This window comes from Alligator mississippiensis, chromosome 5 (genome assembly GCF_030867095.1).
Source record: "Alligator mississippiensis isolate rAllMis1 chromosome 5, rAllMis1, whole genome shotgun sequence".
NCBI classification, from domain to species: Eukaryota; Metazoa; Chordata; order Crocodylia; family Alligatoridae; genus Alligator; species Alligator mississippiensis.
This window is the reverse complement of record NC_081828.1, coordinates 169,035,681-169,062,509: the sequence shown is the minus strand read 5'-3', so window position 1 is coordinate 169,062,509 and position 26,829 is coordinate 169,035,681.

The window sequence follows — 26,829 nt, the reverse complement described above, 5'->3', positions numbered from 1 at the left end:
CAGTCTGGACACCCTAACTGTGAAGTTTTTTCTAGTGTTAAGCCTGAAACGGCCTTCTAGGAGCTTGTAGCCATTACTCTTGGTTTTCCCCAAGGGCGTTCTGGTGAACAGTTGCTCACCAAGCCTTTGACATATTCCCCTAATATAGAGGTAAGCTGCTACCAAGTCCCCGCTCAGCCTTCTCTTTTTTAGGCTGAAGAGACCCAAGTCCCTCAGCCTTTCCTCATATGGCTTGCATTGCAAGTCTCTAATCATACAGGTGGCTCTGCTCTGGACTCTCTCAAGCTTTTCCACATCCTTGTTGAAGTGCAGCACCCAGAACTGGATGCAGTACTCCAACTGTGGTCTCACCAATTCTGAGTAAAGCAGAAGTGTCAATTCCTTGGTTTTACTCAGTTGATGCACGCTAGAGTATTGTTTGCCCTGCTGGCTACAGCATCAAACTGACGGCTCATGTTCATACTATGGTCTATCATTACCTCTAGGTCCCCTTCAGTCATGGTGCTAGCCAGTTTGGCAGCACCAAGCCTGTAAGTATGTCGGGGATTGTTCATCCCCAGATGGAGCATTTTACACGTCTCAATGTTGAACTTCATCTGGTTCCAATACGCTCAACTTGCCAGCCTGTCTAGGTCCACCTGTATCTGTAGCCTATTTTCAAGTGTTACCATTCTCCTCCATAACAAATATATTTGTTATTTCAAATCCTTTGATTATTATTTTTTCCTGGAACACTAACTCTCTGATTTGATTAGAATATTTGATATAAAATATATAATATTTGATTAGAATATTTGAAGAGCAAATAGTAAGTTTTCATAGCTTCATTGTAATTCATCAGACAAGAGAAATGGCATTAATCTCATCTGAAAGAATGAGTATTTAAAGATTTTCAATGCATCCATTACCAATTTTTTTAAAAGTTTCCACACATTCTTCCTTGTGCAATTTTGAAATTCCCTTCCCATAAACTTGTAATAGTCAATGATACTAAATTTAAATCCAGAAGGATACAAAATAGTCTGGGCATAAATGAATCCATTTAAACATTCAAATTGTTATGAGAGGTAGACTAGTGTAGAGCACGAGAATCAAATATACTGCTCATGGGCTGGATCCAGCCCATGGAGCCACGTTATCCAGTTCCTTTTACTGACCTGGGTTTGAATTGATTGGCCCTGCCCACAGGGCCTAGGATACATGCTACACATAGCACCCATTCTGGCTATTTCAGGATGGATGCCACATGCAGCACAGATTCTAGACCAGGCACCACAGGCATGGATCTGGGGTCCATGGGCCCATTGGCCTGATCTAACCCTTAGACTGGTTTTGTCACTCATCTGGCTTGTAGGGCCAAATGTATTTGATACCTTTTGACACCTCTGGTCTAGAGAACTGGTCTAGCCTGGGAATCAAGAAACTTAGCTCCTATTTCCATCTCTTGTGTGATCTTGGACACACCCTCTTAGTGCTCATTGCTCCTACTTTTCATTCCACCCTTTGTCAGTATTTCCTACTTGGACTGCAAGCTCTTCATATCATATATTTTGGTTGTACAGTCTCACACCAGCAGGTCTCTAATCATATTTGGATCACCATGCACTGATCCAATAAAAATGATAAGAATAACGTGTAGAAAACATTTTACAATATTTACGCAAGCCTGTCATAGTTCAGACTGACTTATCTGGGTCTCATGATACTTGTTGTTGTTCACTGGAATCAGCATCATTCAGTTTTTAGTAAATCCCAAGGGTTGCTTTCCTGTGTGAATATGCATTCCCCAGGGACAAATAGCAGGGATTTCCTGGTGTCCATAAAACCCACTGCACTGTACATTAGCAGTGCAGCGAGCACCTGCACGTGCAGCATGTGTGGTTTGTGGCACCACAGATGGATCTGTGGGGCAAGAAACTGTATGTGCATGCTTGTAAGGATGCACCCAAGAAGTCAAGGAGACGATTATACCAATCTCAAGGCAGTATTTTCATAGAATTTACCTTAGACCCCATGTAATATCTGCAAACTTCCTCTACTTCTAAAAATGCATCATTGTTAAGTGAAATCAAGCTTCATGTTGCCTTTTTCAATGGGTGAGGGACTAACAAAAAATCATGAAGGTCCCCAATAACTTTTTTTATCCAGAATCTTTCGTAAATTCCCTCCCTGGGATAGAAGAACTGAATTTTCATTTGGCTAGCTCTGCTCACCAAAAAAAACCCTACATCTGATACATGGATTCACAATGTTTCATTGTGTTTATCGTAGCTAGAACCTAAAAGCTTTGTCTTCCCTGGAAGGCCTTTTGCATTATGAATGAACATTCTTTGGATTGAGTTTAGCTTCCATTTGCTGGCAGAAAATTATTACCTTGATTTTTCCCCTTATCCCTAGAATGTGGCCATTTTTTGATCACATTGTTGTAGCTGTCCGGTCTGTATCCAAAATTTGACTTCAACATTTATTTCACCAATTTCAACAGTATCAATATCATTTTTATCTTTGAGGTCCCACCATGGACTCTGATATTATCCATATTTTGAACTAAAGCCCCTGAACTATGTTGTTCAAACTGTTTTACATATAATCTTTCAAGAAAGCAAAGCTCACTTCCTTTATTTCTATTAATTTCATTTAAACCCTTTCTTTGCATATATCTACCATGCCTTCTCCCTCCACATCCCTGGCATTTCCCTTCTTTCTCTCTATGCCAGGGGACTCTAGACTGGTAGAGACAGATGTGAGGCAAGGAGAATTACACACCTGTTGCTCTTTTCATAGTGTTTCTAGCAGCACCATCAGAGGGTTAGAGAGTAAAAATATAGTTGAAGTTGAAAGCAAAGAATTCCCCACACTTTTATGTATCTGTTTGTGGATCTTGTGGGCTTATGGCTCCTATATAACTTGAACACAAAGCACAGCAGCTGAAGCAGTACTGAGAATCTGGCTCCCTGCCTATAAAGCATCTTTCCCAACTTATACCAAACAGCAATGGAAAACTGTACTGTGGAAGGAAAGGCAGCAAACAAATTTTCAGGGAGATGTGCGTCTTTTCTTTAAAAATTACAGATGAATAATGTTAAAATTGGGTGTAAGATAATAGTAATATTAGTTTCAGACATTATGCTGGAAGGTATTCATATCTGATATCAAGTATCTGTTTGATGCATGGGAAATCACACGTTTTGTTAAAGCTGATGGTTATGCTAAATGGAAAAAGAAGTTCCTTTTTGAAGCAAGATTCCCGGGCATTGCACTGCAAAAAACATTAAGACATACAGCTCTCAACAACCTGTTTCAAATATCTGTACTTGGTACTACATTATGCCATGCAGACATTGGCAATGCATCTGGGGGCGGGGGGGGCACGTGCCCCCCCCCCCGATTTCTGCGCTAAATGTGGGGCTGCAGGTATGGGGCTGCAGCAGTGGTGGTGGAGGCAGCAGCATGATTTCTGTACCAACAGCAGGGTGTGGGGCTCCAGCCTAGCCAGACCCAATACCTAGCAGCAGCAGAAGGTGGCAGTGGCAGCATGGGGTTGCACCCCCTCACTGAGGCAGTGGCGTGGAATTGTACCTCCCCACTGTCAACACTTATGCATTGCCTATGCATACAGATACCAAAAAATATGGTATTTTGTCCTCTTGTTCCATTTAATTATGCACATGGATGACCAGAATATGGTTAATGTTCTCACACAATCATATTTCACACAGTCATCCAAGTATGAATGTCTGGTGAATGTCTGTGTACCATACAGATGGCATTCATAGGAGTACTAACCTCTATGTAGTACGTAAGTTTGACATACAGATGTGCTGTTTGAGAGACTGGTTTTTATTTTCTGGCCCAGTCACCTGCTCATGGGGTAAAAGTATAAGGGTGTTTCTACACATGCTCTGGGAGTGGGGGAGAGGGGGCAATTTAATTAGAGCAGTTCTGAGAGCCGCTCTAATTAAAGCACCCAGAATGTCACATGTATCAGCGTCCCTGCACTAAAAAATAGCGGCAGGGGCACTTTAACTAAAGCTTGTTGAATGAGATTTAGGTAAAGCGCTCCCACCACCATTTTTCAGTGTGAGGAAGCTGATGCACAAATATGCTGGGGTCTGCTGGAGCACAGTAATTACCATGCTCCAACAGACTGCATTCATTGAGTCTGCTCCAACATGCTGTAGTTACTTTGCTGTAGTTACAGTGCATCTGAGCAGCCTTGCTGCACATGCATAGGGTCCCTAAGAGGCTAATATACTTTTGCTGCAGGGGTAACTATTCACTGACTCCAATGGCTACTGTTATAAAGAGAAAATAATCTAAATCCTCAAAGGTAAGGAATCATTCAGTACTAGTGAGGTTGTAACTGAAGCTATAAATTTTCTGAAGGCACATAGACTAATTCATTCTGACTTAGAAGCTCGTTGAGGAGTTTGAGAATCTTGATCAATATTTGCTGGCAGGTTTGGGGTAAGATGACATTTACTTAGTAACAGTAGAGACTTTATACTGTATACTTTACCTATTGAAAGTACTTGTAACTGTGCAATAATGTTTGCCCTTACAGTAATTTCAATATAATGTTGACCATGGAAAATGAGAAAAGCAAGTAGTGAAGATAGTCATACAATCATAACTCCAATGCAGATTACATTCACAGCATTCACAGGGAGAGTAATATTCTCAGTAACAACTTCAGTATTTACACTTCATATTCTGTTTCCTGCATTTGTATTTCTTTTGTTCTTTTGTAGTCCGATGATTCATGAATTATATTTAAAAATGGAAAGGAACACACGTTAAAAAATTCAGATTTTGCGGTAGATGCTCTTCATAATACATACACAACTTTTAACTCCTATTATTGTTAATAGGAATTATAGACCAGTGATTGGAATGTAAACCTTTTCATGTAGAAGATACTTGATATATTTAAATGTAAAATGTTGAATTCTTCCTCTTTGAAATGGTTTTTGAATATCTGTTCCTCCAGGGCTGCATTACTTATAGCCCTCAAAAGTTCTTCCTGTCAGCTCTCTTTTCCTCAACAAGACATGCTCTGTAAGGGGCCAAAAAGGGTGAGAACATCAGAACCTCTATGGGAGTACCAATAAAGAATTTGCTCACTCAAGAAAATTCTTCCACTAGCCAGATCCTATTTGGGTTTATGGCCATTTCTGAGCAAGGTTATAGTTCCTATATAGTAAAAGTATGAAAACTGAGTTTAAAAGATTTGGGAACCCACATTTATCTACAGTACCTATATGGCGCACACAGTCATGATATCTGAATACATCACAATCTTTAACATAGTCATCTTCACAAAACTCCAGTGAAGTGGTATAATATACTCACTTTAAAAAGAATACTAAGGGACAAAGGTACTAAGACTCATATTTGTAAAAAAGCTTAGGCACCTAAAGTGGACCTTCTGAATTTGGGCAACTAAATCCAAGAATGCAATGTTTAATACTTCCCTTTAATCATATAAAGTCCATATATCTTCAGTTTTCACCTCTAAAGTTCCCCAGGCTTCTAAAGTTCTGCTCCAAAATATTCCATGAACTACCTCCGTCTCACCATGGCTGAACAGTTCAGTACCTGTCTTATGTCAAAGTTCAAGAAGCATTCCCAAAACAGATGTTTTACCTTAGGGCTAAGTACAGACAGTCAAAAGCCTCAAAAAGCCTGAGGCTGAATTGATTCAATCTTTACAGGTTAGTCTAAGCTGCGTAGATTCAACCAATAAGCAAATGAACAGCATTCACTTTTGATTCTGGAAATGTAGCCACATGCCTGTAGTGGTCCAGGCCAGAAGCCAGAGGGTGCTAGAGAATGCCTCTCTGCTTGGCTGGAGCAGACAGCTTGGACCAAGGCTAGCTTGCCCACATTGTGGGGGTGGGGAGAGGAGGTACAAAGCACCTTGCAAGGGGGGATGCTGAGGCACTGTGAGTTAACTTGAATCTGGAGGGGATCTGGGATAGAAGTTCAATAAACTGATTTAACCCAAATCAGTTAAGTCTGATACTATATCCATCCAGGTTTATTTTAAACCAATATTGGCAATTTTGAAAGCAGCTTATGTAAACTTCTATTGTGTTACAGATTTGAACTGGTTTCTGATCATTTATACCAATTTATGTATAATTTCTGTCCCTAGTCTAAGAGACCTGACTTCTAAGTGTGCTCTGCATATGCTTAATGTAAACATGCAAGATATGGATGGAGAGCAACTTCTGTTCTCTTTTAGAAACATAGTTGGAGATGACACTGCCTCCTTTTTATATAATAGCTATTAAACCAGCCATCCAGGGTTTTCCTTCTCTGCTTCACAGGGAAGATAGAGTTTATAGCCCTCACTTCCCAGTGGTAGGTGTTAACATTGTCATCCTTCCTCTTGAAGCTTCCCCATGGTGCAGAAATGCACTAATAATGGACTAAACAGGGGGGCAAAGGTGTGAGTGTTAAACTTTACCTAGCAGTTAGGGCCCTCAGTTAAGAAGGTAGAGTCTTGGATTCTGCTTCCTGTCATGGGAACTGTTCCTACATTTCATTCAATGCATTTGTAATGTAAAAGACATAAACATCTTTGAAAGAAGGACTGAGACCCAGGTCTTCCTTTCAGTTAGTTTAGTTTAAGAAAGTAGAGTCTCCTGCTACTCCCTCTGACCCCACAATTTTTAAATTATTTTTTTGCAAAATAAAACAGCTTTGACAGTGGGGAATGAAGAGTACTTTTTACCCACCCACATAGCAGCCAATAGAGTGGTGGCTAGGGCACACTTCAGTGAAGAGGGAGATGTGTCCCTTTAGAGTAAAGTGTGTGTGGGTGGTGTGGGCATTGAATATTGAATGTATCTCTCTCATCCTGGATGAGTACTCTAACCATGAAACAATTGTGCCCAAGAGGGATGATAGCAGCAACATTTTTTTGAAGAAGAAAGTGCCAGGCCTCCTTGTTTTTGTTAGAAACAGATTGGGCATTTCATTCCAGGATAATTGCAGGCATTTCTCTGCAGCCCAGTAATCCATATGATCCCTAGAGAGAGGTGAGCTTTAAGCTCCACACACCCCTAAAGCATTTTCTATTGCCCACATTAGATGGTTTTCCGCCCAGGAAGCAACGTGCTGTGAATCCCATTCAAAGATGTCTAAGCCTATATTGTCCTTCTGGCCCTAAGTTTGCAACCACTGTCAAGGAAATCAGACCTGTTCGTTAGCTTCTGTTCTGAAAACACCACAGCCCAGCAGTTAGATGGTATAAACCTCTTGAAACAACACAAGCACATGCACCAGTGCTACTTTAAAACACTGTGCCAGAATGGCCTGAGAGCAGTAATGTCATACATCCTCCAGTAGGCTCTGAACCACTGAGGGCTGCTCTAATCTGTCTATGCTAGTTTGGTGTGCCCAGAATTAAAGTGAGGGAATGCTTACTTTGTGGGCATCAAGCCCAGGCTGAGCATGGCTAGTGCATGGCCTAATTTCCCCATGCACTCCACATCAGTCGTGGCTGTGAATTCCACCCAAGCATCTGAAACCTAGAAGCCAAAAGGCCAAGTATTGCAACACAAAAGTCCTTTTGGATGCAAAGGGATTTAAAGTTTATATGTTCCTTTATGAATTTACCCTTAAGTGACTTTCCCAAAGCTGCAGAGCAGAGAATCAAATCTACATCTCCCAAGTCCATATTTGGTGCAAGGTTTGCCAGCTGTCCACACATTTACAGACAGTCTGCAAAGAACCAGGCTAAAACACCTGTTTACGAAGTCCATAAAAAAGTGGAGCTGTCCATAAAAAACTAAGAAACAGTGAGCTCATTTGAAGATCCATTGTTACTGTCAGAATGAGGCCAGATTCAAGGGTCAGTTGGCAGGTTGAGCAGGGCAATGCCAGCTGGTGTTTAAGAGGGTGCATAGCTCAGCACCTTGTAAGGCTTTCTAGTCCATGGAAGCCTTCATCACCCTTTCCCCTACTTCTGCCTCAGCCATGTGCTGCTGCTGTTATGAGTCCTTGTCATCACCTACCTGTAATGATTGTTCAGTACTTACCTCAAAGGTATGCAGGGCTGCCTGGTTCCAGGCTGTGTAGGACAGGATGGGAAGCAACGTAATCAGGATGGAGTTGCAGGGCTGGGAGGAGAGTGGAGAGAGGCAACAGGTGAGCGACTAGATGATGCTAAGGCTGGTGCCTGTGTGCACTCTGAGGGATGCTGTGGGTCAGGTGCTGGTGGAGCAGGAGGGGGAATGATCCAGAAGATGTGGTCCATGTCTCTGATGGGTGCTGACTTCTGCCTGCACTAATGCAGAGGCTCTTCTAGGGTCAAAGGGTCATGAAGCAGCAGAAGCCCAGAACCCCATACCTGAGCAGAATATGTCATGGGGCCAGTGCCACGGAAACCTGGTCATGCCCCCACCCCACCAGGGAAAGGGAAGTCTAAAGCTTATGTGTAGCACATCCCAACCTTGCATAGGGACCTCATTGCCATCCTGCTTCATGGTAGGGGAAGCCTTGCTCTAAGAGGCTACCTATGTAGCCCAGCTTGTAACGCCCTCCCTTCTCCCTGTAAGAGCTGCATTGCACTGAAGGCGGCAGCAACTTCTGTTCCCAGCTCTGTGGATTATGATATGCACTGGAAGGGTTGTTTCTTGCCACCCTTTTCCCCTTCTAGGATCAAATCACAGCCTTTCACCATCCTCCTTACTCTGCCACTTCCAGAAACAGGGCCTAATACACCCAGGCAAGAAGCTGGTGGATTCAGCTAGTGCCAGCTCCAACTCAGCTGGATGTGCCAGCCCCTTCCTGAGAGGCCCATTTACAGTACAGCAACCCAAAAGCTCAGTTTGGGGGCTGAAAAGGAAGTACCAGCCTGAAGGGAATGAGGGGTGTCTCCATTCCAAAATCAGCTCAGGTCACAAGAGGGTCTCTGCAGAGTATATCAGAAATTTCAGTTTCTGAGTCTGACAGCTTAAATAGAAAGATACATCTAGCTTTCTTTGGAAGAAAGATATTTACTACATCATTTATGTTTGGAACATCAATCCCCAAATTCTAATAGTTAATAATTCCTTCTTACAGCCTTATGAAAAAAATGTAGTTCACTCATCCTTGATGCACACCTACATAAAAGCACCAGTACAAAATGTGCCTTTGATCTTCTCTATAATCAAACCACCGTTATTACAGCTAGTTACATTGATATTGTTTTGAGGAATGAATAAGGTTATGATCATTTACCAAACACTTTTCAAATGGTACTTCCACTAGCACCAAATTACCTGAACTGATGGATTGTTTTCACTGATGTCTTTCCCCAGCTAATACCTCGAGCTATAATTAGTCACTGAAAATTGTCCCTTTGTATGCCTGAAAGATGTTATATACTCCAGTCATAGTTCTTTTTCCTTGTTAGAGAAAATCCTTCAACTGATAAAACTGCAGTAACCTAATGATCAGAAACCCATTCCAGAGCATCCTGACTATAATCCCTGTTAAAAAGGTTATAATTGAGGTACAGGAACCAAATTATTATTACTTTAATACATCAAGATAGATAGCTGTAAAACTAAGGCACAAATCATGAAAACATGTGTTTGTGGAATTTTACTAACTGCTAGCATTGTCATAAATAGAACACAATATTTTATTTTAATAAGCACTTTTAGTTCATATGCAGCTATAAAACTAATAAGCTACAAAGTGTGATTAAATCAAAGCCAGCAATTCAAAAACCTTTTACAGTTACACTACAGCTCATTTCCAGTCAGCAGGTGCAGGAAACCTGTTAACGTTTGATCTTTGCAAATTTGAGCAAAAATGCTGAATCAGTTTTACATAGTTTCAAAGGAAAGCGTCATTCATTGTGGAGTTAAATGTGCAGGCTGTGCGAACAAATTGTTGAAATGATTCTTCCTTTCCTTGGTTATGAGGGTTTTTTATAGCTTTAGAAGCAAGCATAGATTTGAAGGGAAATCCTGGCCCCACTGATGTCAATAGGAAAATTGCCACTGACTTCAAAGTGGACATAGCATGTTTCCTTCAAACATCCAAACCAACTTTACTGAGAAGGATGCAGAGGGGAAACTGAAACAAAAGAAATTACTTACCCAGGCCACACAAGAGTCTGAAGGCAATACCAAAGCAGAACCCACATATGGTATTCCTAGTCTTTTATTTGCCTGTTATTTCATAAACTATCAAGACTTCTGCTCAGTACTTCTCTGATACTCACAAACATCAGAGTTCTGGCTTGGCTGATATGTGCACCTAATGGTTTCTCCAAATATTCAAACCTCTGGAGTACTGCAAAATTTGACTAAACGTGAACAAGTAAAAATTCTTTCATCTGTCATGGCTTCCTTTTACAGGAGAAGTGTAAGGAGAAAATTGAAAACCTACCTGAACTTGTTGAACCATTTGTCATGAAATGTACCAAGTAAATTTGGTCTGAGGCAGAAACATAAACATTTCAGTCAAGTAATGAAGTTTGGCAAAGTCATGAACTAATAGCTCCACCCAGAATAAAAGCAGGTCAGTTTTGGGGAGATGCTGAACTTGGTAGCATGCCTGATTTTATTATAGATTCTGTTTTACTAATGAGCCTTTGAGAGTGCATCCAGATGAAAGTGCACATGCCTCTTGTGGCATCTCATACTAATTTGAGACACCACAAGAGGCACGCTGAGAACAAAAAAAAAAGTTCTCTGCACTGCATATTTGCAACCCGGGCTCAAAATTTAATACCTGGATTTCCAGGTATCAAATTAAACCACTGTAGAGAAAAGCAGTGCAGAGCATGGTTCCCTACCATGCCCTGAGGCAAGCCAGGGCTTGGACCTCCAGAGATGCTCTGGCATCTGGCCAGAGTGTCTCTATTGTGCCCCCTGCTGCCCTAGCACACTGTGCTTACATGCCAGGGCAAGTAGGAGCAGCACCAGGTGTCCACTGTGGCCAGAGCCCCCAACAGCACTGTATGGCCCCGATTGTCTCAGAGCCAGTGCCTCTTGTGCTGGTATGGGGCTATGCAGCTTCAGGCAGCACCAGCGCCACTCAGACTGTCACCCAGGGGCTGGCACTGCTTGTGGGGACCATGTGTCATGCTGGCCCAGGTCCTGCCTCCATGGAATTGGCCCAGGCAACAGTACATGGGCCCCATAGAGGCAGAACCTGGCCCAGCACAATACGCAGTCCCTGTGAGTGGCTCCAGCCCCCAGGTGGCAGCCCAAGTCGCCCCAGTGCTGCCTGAAGCCACACAGACCTGAGCAGTGTGGTGCCACAAAAGGTCAGTCTCATGATTGGTGGCACAAGTGGTGCCAGCTCTGACGTGATAGGGGCCATGCTACATCACTAGGAGCTCTGTCCACAGCAGGACCTGAGCACCCCATGGCCACTGCTGCTCCGGGGGTTAGCTATGGACCCTTCAGGGGGGGGCTGGGGCCCTGTGGGGGGGATGAGAACATGTGAGGCAGGGCTGGGGCCCTGCAGGGAGGGGTTGTTGGCACTGCAGGGGGGCTGGGGCCCTGCAGGGTGGAGCTGGGTTCCTGCAGGGGTGGCTGGGGCTCTGCGGGGAGGGTCTGTGGGCCCTGCAGGAGGCCTGGGACCCTGCAGGGGGTGCATGAAGGCCCTGTAGGGAGGCATGTGGATCCTGTGGGGGGAAGCTGTGGGCCCTGCAGGGGGGGAGCAGTCCATGTACTGTGCAGGGGGGCTACAACCTGCCCACCCCTTCTGAGCAGCCCCACCCACACAGCCCCCCACATCACAGTCCCCCATAACACCCACATCCCCAAGCCACCCCCACAAACCCCTCACTCATAGACCCAGCCACAAACCCCAAACCCCTGCACAAGCTATATAGCCCCCCCAAACCTCACCCCCACAAATCCTACACCCACCCACAAACTCCCCCAACCCCCCAAAATGACTTTACACTTGTACATATATCAATAAAACATTGCCCAACAGTGCCCAAATATGTCTATAATACATTGCTCTCTCTGTATCAGGGGCGGGCAATTATTTTGGGCAGAGGGTCACTTACTGAGTTTTGGCAAGCCATCGAGGGCCGCATGACAGGCAGCCCAGGGAAGATTAATATTAATTTTCTAAATTTTTTAGGGTCCCTGAGGGCTGGATAGAATGGCCTGTTGGGCTGCATCCGGCCCTCGGGCCACATTTTGCCCACCCCTGCTCTATATAGTGTTTCATTTCAATAGCAGAAGAACACTATTTTGGGTATTTTAATGAGAGAATTTGGGTTTCTTATCATAGAATTTACAATTCATAAACAGGGGACACCAGGATCTCTGCTGGTGAGACAAGTGGTGAGACCTGTGCAGAGAAACCTGTCCAGGGCCAGCGCTGTGGACCCAACTGGAGGGCATATGAGATGGCTGACCTCTTGGCTATTTGGGCCAAGAGGATATGCTTTGACGGTTAGAAGCGGGCCACCACAAGGAGGATATCTGAGTGATAGCTGCCCAGATGGCAGACCGGGGGCCCCCATCTGAGTCTGCCAGGGGTGCAGCCTTGGGGCCGCAAAGTCCAAGGGGGAGGATGCTGTCACAGGTGGCAGTAGGTCACAGCCAGGCAGCAGCCCCCACTGCCAGACTGCTACAGTGGATGGAGGGTGTGGGGGCCACTCCAGGTTAGGGCTGCTTCAGCAGTCCAGCTGGCACAAGGGGTAGTGTCCCCAGATACCAAGTGGCCAGTTCTCAGAAGTTCCTGAGGGCAAGTAGCCCTGAGCTGCTTGCCAGAGCAGGTTTTTATATTGCTGGGGCCAGCACAGGGCCAGCACAAGGCAGGCTTTCATACTGCTGGGGCCGGTACCTATGCTGGCCTCAGCCTCTAGCTCCCCCTGGCTGCAGATCTGGGAGGAGCTGGCCAGGGTTATTTTGCCCCAAGTGGCACAACTTGCCCCACACCAAAGTGCATGTCCAGGCACATGCACTGAGGCAAAAATCCCCTGCTCAAATTTGTGCCGCTCCTATTTGAGGTGCTGCAAGAGCATGTGCCTGCATGTGTGGATATGCCCTGAGGGTCTGTAAAATGACAAGGGATAGAGAATATTTTTATAGTTGTTTAAGAGATTAAGCATAAGGCTTGGTAGATTGTACTTTATTACAACTAAATTAGAGAGATTTATAGCATAATCTTTCATGAACTGGAGCTCACTTCAGCAGGGGCTGTGGATGGACATGCAGCATCTGATGAAGTGAGCTCCAACTCACAAACGTTTATACTACAGATATCTCTAATTTAATCTGTAAAGTACAAATCTACTCTGATTTCTGCATGACTACAGGTTAACAGGAACTATGTTTTTCTGCCAAGAAAGTAAGTCTACCATGAGACAGAATAAATGTAGGTATGCAAGGAGGTGTAGGGACTATGAAGTGAGAAGGAAACAGGAGATTACAAGGTGTGTCTACATGTGCATTTACATTGGCTCTAGTTTACTGTGCAGTATTACTATGCAGTAAGTGGGAATAGGCCGGTGTCTACACATGCATGCAACCTGGGACTAAATTTAGTCCCAGGTCTGACCAGCCTGCTATAGGCCCCAGTGGCTGCTGGAGGGAACTCCAGTCTTTGGCTATGTGCCTCCCAGCCCTTGGGACTAATTTTAGTCCCAAATTGAAGCCAGAACCAGTTGCTAACACTTGGAACTAACTTTAGTCCCAAATTGAAGCCAGGAGAGGTAGCCAGCCAGGAGCCCTGGGGCTGGGCTCAGGCCAGCCCCCTAGTGGGTAGGCAGACCAGAAGGGAGGCCCCCTGGGTTACTGCACAGTAATGCGTCTACATGTGTGTTAGTGTGCAGTAACTAATCAGGCGTAAATTTGATATCTGCATGATGCAGGTATCAAATTTACACTCAGGTTGGCATAAGTCACCATATTTACTGTGCAATACAGGCATACACATGTAGATATGTGCCCGTACCACACAATAATTTTGGTTACTGAGCAGTAAATGCACACATGTAGATGTACCCACATATAAGAAACAGTGGACATAATTACAGGTATAGAGAGAACATGAATGAGAAGCAGAGAGAGGAAAGCAGCTGAAACTACCTTAGAAGAATTTCACAGGGGATGGCAGAAAGGAAAAAAACCAAAGTAGTAAGAAAAAAAAGTTAGAAAGTAGTAAGAAAGAAAAAATTAATAGAATAGTTTGATTCAGGAAGGATGATTTTACAAAAGTCATTGCTTGCAGCCTCAGACTCTAATCAGGAAGGGTTTAGTTCAAATCTGCAAAGACAAGGTTTCTTTGTGAGACTGAGTGCGTCTTCTATTAAAAAGCCTTACTGCTGCTGTGTTTCATTAAAAAATTCAGAGTTTCTGTAGACAGGGAAAAACCAACCACTGACAACAACATTGTCATGTGCAGCAGGACCCTGATAATCCATGCATCAGTCTATTTAAAACAGTACTGTTTAATTGAACTTTTAGAAAACCCCTTAGTGCTTCCTACCACATGTAGGTGCATGCTACAGCAACCATGTTGTTTCTTGATTCTTTTTAAAATGAGTTATTTCTTTGAATTTTCTTGAAAGTACACACACTATAAGCCAATATCTATTTAGTAAATGACTCAAGTGCAAGATGCTACTTATTTTACATGAGATAGGACTAAACTTTTTAAAAGTGAAGCTGTTTCAAGCCTGGCATCCACTGGCAAAATTATCTTGTATCATAACACATTTGGTTTCCTGATAAACTGTCAAAGCATACTGTATTTACTATATTACTATACTGAATTTGATAGTTTTACCTAGGATTTGAGCCAGCCCAAATATGGCCCATTATTTTAAAAGGAACTCCTTTTCAGTAAAGTCAATGCTTTTGACTAGCAGTGGGATAAAGCAAAGAATAAAGCGACTTCGCCTTTCATTGACTAAGATCCTATTGACTTCACTAAAGTCAATAAAAGAGTTGAATACAAATGGCCCAAGTATAAGAACATTAGAGGAGGAAATCTATAATTATTTTGGGTAACTAGATGTTACTTATGTTTCCTTTGGTGTTACACAAAGGACTTAGTTATACCTATAAAAAATCAGACCTACTCTTAAGCAAAACTTTTTCTGAGGATGCTCCCCACTATTCATGGGCTAAATTTTACAGTTCTACTATTTATCTGGTTTCTTTAAAGCACAAGATGTCAAACACAAAGAGCTTGTTTGGTCTTCAAATAACAACACAGCTGAACTCAAAGGCATGTCTTCTTTAAAAATATACAAGGAAATGTAAGAAACTGTATCTCTCTTCTGTGGATAGAAAACAAAAGTCCATATTGTGCAAAATGTCAATTATACTGAAACTAAGGGTTTTCCATTTATTTGTGGGAGGAGGGTGAAGCAGGGAAGTTAGGACACTGGTGTAAAAGGTAAGACATTCAAGTTACTGCAGTGCATGATTTAGAGAAAGACCTTGAACTTGGATTTTCTATATACACAGGAAACCACTACTATCTGCTAGCCAGTTGCTCTGCCTCTCTAACTGAATAAATAGTTAATTATTTCTGCAAAGCAGTCCAAAACAAGAAAGGTTGAGATAGATTTCATAGCCCAAAGTAGAGATCTGAACTTGTTACATGCTAGAGAACTATACTAACCATTACCATAAGTGCCAACTTTCATTTTTGCTGGGAGTTGGGGGGGACTTAAGATGGACATATAGAAAGTTTTATTCATTTTAGTTAACAGCCCTCTTTGCAAGGGAGGTCAGGTCCATTGGGCCCCCATGTACTCAGCACATCGACATTAGTCTATTTGGGGATGGAGTTCACTTCTTGGTTTTGACCAGAAACTCCATCCTAAAATATCAATTTCTGCAGAAAGCTTTGGTTTTGACAAAGTACTATGTTGTGATGAAAAGCATTTAACTGAAAAGTTCCCAAACCCCAGTCATGGGAATGGATAGGATATACATTGAATTAGAAATTTAAAACTACCCAAATATATCCCATAGAAAACAATTCTGCACTGACAAAATGAGCAAATACATTTTTCTCATCTCGTATTTCTTTCATTCTACTAGCTAAGGATTTCTTTCTTTCCTCTTCTTCTTCTGGTTTGATTTTAGTTTTTCAGCATGGAGAAAACCAGGAAAAAATATAATTTTTCTTCTCAGAAGTGGTGTTTTTTGCCCTCATTTTGAAAGGAATAATGTTTTGCCATCCTCCTGTCTCTATGAAAAGTACTGTGAATAAAAGTGGCAATGCATTGCAGGGCATGTGCCCACAGACAATCCACATAACTGCTGGTGGGGTGGGGAAATCACCCAATGGGAGATGAGGATAGCGAATATAATATTTTTCTAACCATGTTTGTTTACAAAAATTTGTTCCTTCTGTTTTTGTTTCAATAGCTTTAAGCAGATGAGGTTGTTATGGCTTACTCTGATTTCATTAATGTGTATGTATGTGCAACCATACATGACAGAGCTATGTTTGCACAGCAAAGAATACATGGCACAGGAATTTTTCATTTCACATTCATACAACATTTATAACCCACTGCAATGATTCCACCCAGTCAGGTCATGGCTTTAAGTTAAGACAAATTTTAAAAAGGAAAGGATAGGAAAGGAAAGGTTATTTGGTATTTTACAGTTTGATAGGGTACCCTATTTTACAGTTTGATAGGCTGGCCCTTTAGTTGCAGCTACTGATGGAGTTTTCATTTTTGAGCTAACTAATATAGCAAATCACTTCAGATAATGTATAGTAAATACAGAAAAAGGAATTTTTCAAGTGTTCTAATGAACATGAGCTTATTCGGAACATTTTAGAATGAAGTATAAATAGTTGTTATGCCAGATTAAGAGAAAAATGTGTCTTGGAATTATGAACAAAAATGATATATGAAGAATATGGATCTGTGTCTGAAAAATTCAGGGCACACTAGGCATTGCTGTTGGTAGTTTTTCCAACTCCTATTGCACCAACTGCACAGCCAGCTGTCATTATTATGTAATAAAAAAGAGTTGCAAATTATTTTGAAGTTCTGTAATATCTTGTCACCATAATTGTTGACGATTTTGCTTTGTTGTTATCTCTTCTGGGTTACTGTACAGCTGAACTTTGGTAGTAACTAAAAAAAGGCAGTAGCAGTACATACAAGGCCTCTTGGATTCACTCCAACAAAAGAGAAAGGAAATTGGGAGTGACAGTATGTGCCTGCCTCTCAGCAGGTCTTTGCCTAATTTTCACTGGCCAGTTCTCCTACTTATGTTCTGAGAATCAGATCTGACTCCATATACCAGCATTATATTCAGTTTTCCCTATCCACTAATTGGGAGCATCCAGATATGCATTGATGTTTGGTTCCCAGGGGACAAGTAGTGGCGGCGCACCTTGTGCACCAATCCCACTCTTCCTTAGATAAAGTTCCACCATTTTTAGACATGTGTTCATTTAACTTCTGTTCTGTTACAGGTTTAGACCAGTTTCTGATCACTTAGACCAGTAAATGTGTAATGTCTGTATCTGTCTTTGAAGTCTTTTATAACTAAACAGTATGGCCTTGTGTGGCATTGTTTCCTGTTATATTTTTATTTCTGTCTATTTCTTCCATACTTATACCTTTTTAGTCTCCTACAAACTAAAGAAAGGAAAAGAAAGAAGCAATGTGTGCAGGATGGAAAGCGTCTGAGTCCTTTCATGTGTGATTGATTTCCTGTTAGTACATGATTTCCACATTGTTAGGCAGTTCTTTACCTATTAATTACGTTGGGACTGGCTTGTTTTGCATCATCTGTTCAGAATGGCATTTTGAACCTAATTCAAAAGGTATTTTACTCATTTCCATTGTGTTAAAGGATACTATTATCACATGCATACTGCAATTTACTTACCCCATTTTTTCTGATTTTAGGTAAAATAACACCATAACTTTGAATTATACATCTGCCAACTTCCTACATAACACTTTCTGCCAGAAGACCAAGCAAAGCCAAAACAACTATGTTCCTACTAACTCTTGCTCATGAAATATTCAGATTCAATTAAAAACGACTGTGATCAAGGTGGAGAAGGGAGCCTGTGCGTAACAACAGCTCAAGAGTAACAGTAATTTTCAGCCTATCAAGTTGCATAACATAACACAGATATACTCTGGCATTCCATTAAAAAATGCATAGTTCCTATAGCAATTTTTTCTGTGTGTGTGTGTATGCTTGCTTTCCTTTTCCTAGATGGACAGAACAACTGGCTCACAATAACACATCAGATGAAGATTTATAGAATTACAGCAATTAAAAAAGGAAAAGGCTTTTACAACAAGCTAGCATATCTTCTAAGTGTCAATATTTACTTGTAGCCAGTTTTAGATGGGCTAGAGAAAAAAAAGTGTGTATTTTTTCCGTTGAATGAAATCAATATTAAAAAAATAATAAGGGAGAAGTTACATTTGGCTGCTCTGTTTCAGAACATCATTGCACTGGTTCTAGGTAGTGAAACAAAATGATGACCTTTTATTATTTGATTAAATATTGATCTACATACTCTCCATCTGTTCTTGTTGTGGTCGGTTTTTAGTTGTCAATAAAGGGATATTCCTTATGGCCGCGTTTGGTTGCTATGTGTATACAGCTGTGTTTGTTTAAATTGTGTTGGCATCCCACTACATATCTGTAGAAATTAGATTTTCCTTTTAATTTATCCAGAGAAGCTGTCTTTCTTGTCTAATCTATGTTTTCACTGGATATAACCATGTGTTTTGGCACAAACAAAAAGCCTTCCTCCAATGCAAACTACAAGTGTTAGTACATCACACTTAATTTTAGGAATCAGGAAAAAAAATGGGGAGAGCCATTTTTGTTTTGTTTTCTGTCTTTGGAAAATATGCTTGGTTATAAAGTCAAAAAGGAATGAACAAGATACTACTTAAATATACATATGTATGTATAAATATATGTATGTATGTGTATATAAATAAATATGTATACATGTATATGTATTCTGCTTTTAACATGGGCTTTCTTTTCTTATGGGGATTTCTTTATAAGACCAAAAGGCTTTTTTTACAAAGTTAGTCTCTCCTCCTCAGGTAAAATGTTTTATAAAAGCTTGAGCGCGCACTGGGTACTACACATGGGCTGCATCTACACAAGACACTGACTGTGCAGTTGTTACTGCATAGTCATTTACTAGTGTAAAAGCAAGTCCTAAATGACTGCACAGTAACTAATATGTTAACTTCACAGTAGTGTCCCTGATCAGCTTTTTGGTGATGCTTATTGCACAGTAGTTCATTACTACTGCGCAGTAGCATCATGTCATGCCACATGACACTGCTGTGCACTAGTAATGCGTGACTGTTGTTGTCACAGTTTTCTTTCACAATTTGACCGTACCCAGCAACAGCAGCTATGCAAAATGATGCAAGTTGAGCGTGCATTTCAATTACCTAGACAGGCTCCAAATCTACTTACATCTTAAAGCCTAAGAAATCAATACAAGAGCTGAATAAAGAGGGGATGAATATGATAGTCTTAATGATACTGAAACATGCCTACTTTATCCCTACCACACCCTGAGAGGTGGAATTAGATGGGATTTTGTTTATTGCTTGCTGCTTGCAGGGCGCAACAGATTTGATCTTTGCTTGGCTGGAGAGTGCCGCAGGAAATGATATGTTCACTGAGTATTTTTGGTAGGAAGGTGCTATTCACATGTCTTTTCTGTCATTTATTATAAACCCTAGTAAGTTTGAAACTGAAGTCTACTTCTACACTAAATTATCATATTTCATTTTCTGAAATAAGTGGCTATATTTCCATGTACATAGAGGAAAATAATATAAAACTACCTTGGATTAAATAGACAACAATAAACAGGAAAAAGCAAAACAATGAAACCTAAACAGGTGACTGTACTGTATGTTCCCTCTGTAAATGCTGCAGGAAAATATCCACTGAATTCTATACAGGACAGTTCTTAGAAATTTAAAAGCCTGGTACACAGGAAAACAAGCATTATATCACATCTACATGCATTCTTTTGCTATTGTAAGGTTTCTCACAAATGATATACTTGCAATAGAATAATGAAATCATAGGGCTGGAAGGGAACTTGATGGCTCCTAAAGCATCAGTTGAATGTTCCTCCACTCTCTTCTTGAATCCTGCCTTGAACCCCACCAAATGAATCCTTGTTTCATTGTCCTACCCAGGAATTTTTTCTGGAATTTAATCTAAAACTGTTTTGCAATAATTTAAGCCCATCATGTCCTGCCTCCTGTGGTGAAGGGGAACAATTTTATGACAGCCTTTCAAATATTTGAAACACGCTATCACACTCCCTTTCCCTTCTCCCTCACCCTTGATCTCCTTCCCTCCATGTCAGTATAGCTAGTTCTCTGAACCTTTCATAGAATCGTAGGAAAGTAGGCTTGGAAGGAACCTCAAGGGATTGTCTAGTCCAACCTCCTGATCAGGACAGGATCATGTAGAACTAAACCATCTTGATCAAATGCTTGTGTAACCCGCTGATAAAAACTTACAAGGATAGACATTCCACAGCCCTTGTGGGTAGCCTATTCCAATGCTTAACCACCTTCATAGTGAGATAGCTCTTCCTAATATCCAACCTAAATTTCTCTTGCTGCAATTTAAGATCATTGCTTTTTGCTCCGTCTCCTGCTGCCATAGAGAATCATCTTTTCTTTCTTTGCACAGCTTGCATTTTAACCCTTTATGGTTTTTTCCAGTTGCCTTTGGATGATCTTCAGTTTATCCTCAGCCTTCCTAAAATTCAGAGCTCAGAACTTCCCACAATATACTAGCCAAGGCCTAACCAGAACTTTATGACATGATACTCTCACCTCCCATGCCTTACATACAATACTCCTGTTAATGCACTCCAAAATCAAATTTATTTTTTGCAAGTGTTGGCTCAAACTGATCAGGATCATAACTCCCAGATCCTTCTCAGCAATACTACTAAACTCTCATTCTGTATTTGTACATTTGGTTACTTCCTATGAGTAGCACTTTCAATTTGCTTTATTGTTGGTCTGCAGTCCACCTTTTTGTTGTCTCTCATCAAGTTCTTGTATTTAGCAGTATCTTTTAAAATTCTGCTCTTATCGTCCAAAGTGTTTGCAACCCCTCCTAGTTTTGTATCACCTGCAAAGTTAATCAGGAAGCTCTCTCTTCCAGCATCCAAGTCATTAATCAAAATGTTAACTACTACCAGACAAAGAACAGACTATAACTCTCCTTACCTCCCCTGTGAAACCTAATGGTATTTTGACGTATAAATTCAGCTATATTTACTCTTTCTTGCAGTTGTTCAACCAATTATATATCCACCTAATTGTAATTCCACCAAGCCCACATTTATCCAGTTTACTTATCTGAATGTCAAGTGAAAATATATTGAAAGCCTTACCAAAGTCCAAGTACATTGTGTTTGCTGCGTTCCCTTTATCCAACAAGGTAGTTACCTTACTAAAGAAGGATGTCAAATTGATTTGGCATGATTTGTTATTACAAATCCATGCTGGTTTCTAGTAATCACCACTTCCTCCTCCAAGGTTTTACAAATTGATTATATAATAATTTGCTCCAGTAAGTTCCCAGGTTTTCAAGTCAGACTGGTTTTTATCCAGATCTTCTCCCCCCCCCCCCCACCAACCCTTTTTAAAGATGGGCACTATGTTAGTCCCTCTCCAGTCCTCCAGTATGTTACCTGTTCTTCCATAACTTTGCAAATATTATCAAGGCTTCTCAGATTTCTTCAGTGAAATTAAAGTATGTACAGCTGTTACACTTAGATCAACCTAACTAGAGTTAGGTAACTCTAGGTAACTAGAGTTAGGTTGATCTAAATGCCCATCTATGCAGGCATCCAGGGTGGTTAAATTGTGCAAAACATGGTGGGCATGATATAAATTAGTTTACCTTCAGTCCTACCAACCCCCTCTGGACAGCCCTCCTCCTCCCCAACTAGCTGACCTCTAATCCTGACTCCGCTCCCCGAGTTACTTACACTGGGCTCCCCATGTGGCTCTCAGCACTGGTGAACAGCTTTACATTCTATTCCTGGGCTACATTCACACAGCTTAGAATAAGCCACATTAATATAGATCAGGTGTGGTAAAAGGCTATAGGCATTCTAATTTTAAATTTATCTTTGAAAATTATTGAAACATTTATTTTGTAATAAAAAATTTAATTTTTTTTTTTAAATCCTCAAGGTTATATTTCTTTTCAAGAAGAAAGAAGAAAAGTAATCTTATCCTGGGGTCTGGTAACTTTGACAGCAACCTTTCTAAGGCTAGCTCCAAATCAATCTTTCTGTTGTTCACTATTCAATATAAATACTCTTACAACTTACTTAATTCATATGAAATACTTAATTCATAAAACTTTTTATTATGAATTATTTTTAAACAAAAGTCCATTCTAAAGTATATTTAGCTTCCTTCTGCTTTTAGTAATATGAAGTAGTACCAGATTTTACATATAGTTTGACCAATTAATGTGATGTCTGGTTGATTTAGGAAAGAGGACACACAAAAGAAAATGGGACTGAGACAAAGTTAACAGTAGATTCAGGTAAAAAACACTTACATTCTTTACATGTACAGTAGAGTTATTTTTGCCCTTTCCTGGAGTTCTTTTCTATCAGGCATAATTCTATTAAGCTCCAGCACCATCATTACCTACTTTCATTTGACATAAAATCCATACCCGTAAGAACTTTGCAAACACCAGATATTATCTCAAAAGACAAGTTCCTGTGGCACAATATCTTAAAATATGTGTACAAAATGATAACTTGCACACAAAGGGCTTACTGCAATCTTCCAAAGAACATTGATCTAACATGGAGTTTGAAATGTGATATTTTAGATGATGATTGAAATATTCATGTAAGCAATTACAAGCAGTCCCAGAACTGAAGCTATCATACTTTCTGATAGTATTCTTGCATTTAGCTACAGTTTAGCTACACTTGGACTCTTGGATTTAGCTACAGCTGAAATTATGGTAATAGTGTGTTTATTTTCCCAAGCATAAGGTTACTAAGGCTTTAATGAAATAAAATCAGAGAGATGTTTCTAGCAGCAACTTTATGAAAATGTCATAGATTCACAGAAGTTTAGGGCTAGAAGGGACCTTGTGAGATCATTGGGTCCAGCCCCCACTCTGCTACTTCTCCTTTGATACTTCAGTAGTGGAATGTCTATTCATTATTTTTTACATCATACTTAGTCATTTTCAAGTAGCTAGACTACATTATTACACAACTGACAGATCATTACTTTATGTTATACAAAATTTGGTCTGTAAGGCTAGGGACAGACATTCAAAAGGCCAGAGCCTAAATTGATTCAACCTTGAACTAGTTTGTAATAGGACAGACATTCCCTCTGGAATGAGGAAATGCTGGCACATGCCTCCAGTTGCTCAGGCCAGGAACCAGGTGGAGTGGCAGCTAAAGCATGCCCTCGGCTGCAGGGAAGCTGTGCTGGGGGGGGTGGCCAGTCTAGACAGAACTGGCCAGAGAAGGGTTTAATTCCTCCTCCTTTTCCCACTGGCAGGGACTTGAGCCAGGTCTGCCAGGCACTCCCCCCTCACTGCTGCAGTGGCAGTGGCCATGGCCCCTGAGACAGAAGGGGCAGGGAGGGGCGTTATTCTCCCCTCTACCCCGACTGCCTTTTGGGGACCTCAGCTGGGTCTGCCTGCCCCGACTGCCACACACTTCCTGCTTGGGGCAAGCAGCAGAATAAGCCCCCTCCTGTCCCCTCTGCCAGATGCCAGAGGGAGAGAGAATAACCCCCACCTCTGCCCCCTCCCCAAGGGGCCCTGCTGGCTGGCATCTGGCCACACCCCCACCTGGTTGTTGCAGTGGTGGGGCAGGGCCCTTGATGGGAGCAGCATCCCCTGTCATAGTGCCAGGGAGCACAAGCCCCTTCTCAGCAGGGCAGGGGGGGGGGCTCCCTGCAGGGCAGGCAGAGTTGTAGCAGACTGTACACAGCAGTACCAGAGTTCAGGGGGCCAGAGCCTCCCCAAGCACCGTGGTCTGTAGCAGCTTTCCCTGCTCTGCAGCATGGCCCCCTACAGCAGAAAAAGGCTTGAGTTCTGGGAAACCGTGACAGGGGCTGCTGTCGCCATCATGGTTGCTCCTCCCTCACTACTCCAGCAGTAAGGCAGGGGTGGGGGCAGGGCCAGATGCCAGCAGGCAGGGCCCCTTAGGCAGGGGGCAGGGAGCAGGATTATTCCCCCCTCTGCCTCCAGGGCACTACAGTGGGGTCTGCCCACTCTGACCGCTGCTGCTTGGTCTGTGCCCAGGGCAAGCAGCAGAATAAGCTTCCTCCTGCCCCCTTCCTTCTGGCATCTGGTGGAGGGGACAGGAGGAGGCTTATTCCACTGCTTGCCCGAGTAGGGGGACAGCAGTGGCGGCAGTGGTTGGGACAGGCAGAGCCAGCTGTGGTCCTCTGGGGTGAGTTGGGGAACAGGGCAAAATAACACCCCTACCTGCTTCCTCTGCCTCAGGGGCCATGGTGGCCACAACTGCAACAGTGAGGGGGGAGCACCCAGCAAGCCCGGCTTGGATCCCTGCTGGTGGAACAGGAAACGAGGAATAAAAGCCCTCTCTGGCCAGACCCCCGCATCTGCCTGTCCTTATAGTAGTTTCATAGTTTCATAGTAGCTAAGGTCAGGAGGGACCTGAACAGATCATCTAGCCTGACCCCCTGCCACAGGCAGGAATGAATGCTGGGTTCACAAGCCCTGGGGTACCCCACTGCTCACATCTCAACAGGTTGAGTACAACCCATCCACCACTACTCTCTGGGTGCGCCCCATCAGCCAATTTTTTACCCATCCAACTGTGTAGGCATCAATGCCGTAGTCGCTTAATTTATTGATGAGGATGGGGTGAGAGACAGTGTCAAAGGCCTTTTTAAGGTCTAGAAAAACTATGTCCATGGCGACACCATCATCCAAGGATTGAGTTACTTGGTCATAAAATGCCACCAGGTTAGTCAGGTAGGACCTTCCCTGTCCATGCTTGGGCTGGAGAGCAGAGGGGCAGAGCCATCCCTAGGCCCAGCCAAGAGAGCATGCCAGGATGCTGGGGAACTCTGGTTTAAGTTAAAACACGAAGGGGTCTGGCACAGACATTGCATAAATTGATTTGAACTGAATCAGTTAAATCTGATACTATATTCAACCAGATTTATCTCAAACCAGTTTGGGCCATTTTTAAACTGATTTATGTGCACTGAATGTCTATTCTGTTACAGGTTTAAACCAGTTTCTGATCACTTAAGCCGATTTATGTGTAATGTCTGTCCTGAGCCTAATAGTACTTTTCTTGCTTTTCTCTCCTGCACTGTAGAGTCGGAATGAATTATTTGTATAAGTAGTAGTCTTGTCTTATTGTAGTCTACTGATGAATCTTCAAAGACTGAAGAGCAATTTTTCAAAGCAAAAATTACAGTTGTGACAAGGCACAACTTGTACATGTCACTCAGAAGGGTAGGCACCCGAGCAGGCAGCAGACCCAGGAGGCACCAGTCACCCATCCAGGGGATGGGGAAGGGATCCCTCTCGTGCTCCACAGCAGACCCAGAAGTGGACTGGAAGTGCTTCTGATCCATTTCCACGTCTACTGCCCATCGTGCTGGGAACCCCCACCCTGCCCCATGCTACCGTGGGATGCTCCATTTGCCCCACCATCTCAGCATTCATGAGCCACCTGGTACCTTGAAGTATGTAGAAAAAACATATATAGATGTGTCTATGTCTGAATTGCCAAATCTCTCTGAATCTCTCTGAGTTGAATTGGAGGCTTCCGATTTGATTCGGAGAGATTAATGGGTCTCCTGATTCAACTTGGAACTCAGAGATTCGGCTTCTGAATTGGGCCAGATCTCTTCAGAATTGAATCAGCGACTGAAGCTTTACAAGGTAGTATATATCCTAATATGAGAACATAAGATTTGGCCAAAGGAAGGGGAAAAATGGAAAGGTAAAAGAGAAAAGCATTAAGACACATAAGGTTTCAGGACTGCTATTTTATCTTTACTGTGACTGTTTTCAGGCTTGCACCCTTTGTGGTATGAAAACTACACTTTTCCTGTTATTATTGTTCCACTGACTGCTGTGTACTAGTCAGTTGGCAACATAAAGCCTCAGGCCAGATCCAGCCCATGGAACTGCTGGCTCTGGATCATAGCTTCAGTGGCATTCAAACAGCATGTGGCTTCAGCACCAGGCATTTTCCCTGTGCCATTGTGGGTACAAGCAGGGACAGTGGCCAGGTCCTAGCACCTGCCTACTCTCCTGCTTCTGACCCAAGGTATGTCATTCCTGCTCACAGCTGAAAAAGGTAGCCTATCCCTGTACTAAAAGAAAAGTTCACATGCACAATTCTTTCAATTTCACCAATACTCTACAGGTGCAAGTTTGTCTTCCATATTCCAGTGGCACTCAGCCAAAGGGCTCAGAACCATGAAACCATCAATGGATGCTCTTTGTGTCCATCACAAATAATTTTAGGCTTTATAGTATGTGTGAAAATGAAAACTAAGAAAAGTAATCTGGCAGACATGGAAGAAGAAAATGAATGGGGATTGTCAAGATGAAAAGGAAATGCAAAAAGAAGAGAGTTGAGGGACAGGAAGGGAGAGAATGGCCAAAAAGAAAGAAAGAAAGACTTTTGACTTTTAAGAAGCATTTATTCCAGGGAGGGTGACAAATCGGGGCCAGTAGAGATTATGTACAGGTTGGCCCGAAGATCTGGGCCTCACAGGATAAGGCCTGGGTTCATGGCCTGCAAAGCCTGCCTGTACACACTAGACAAAAAACAAAA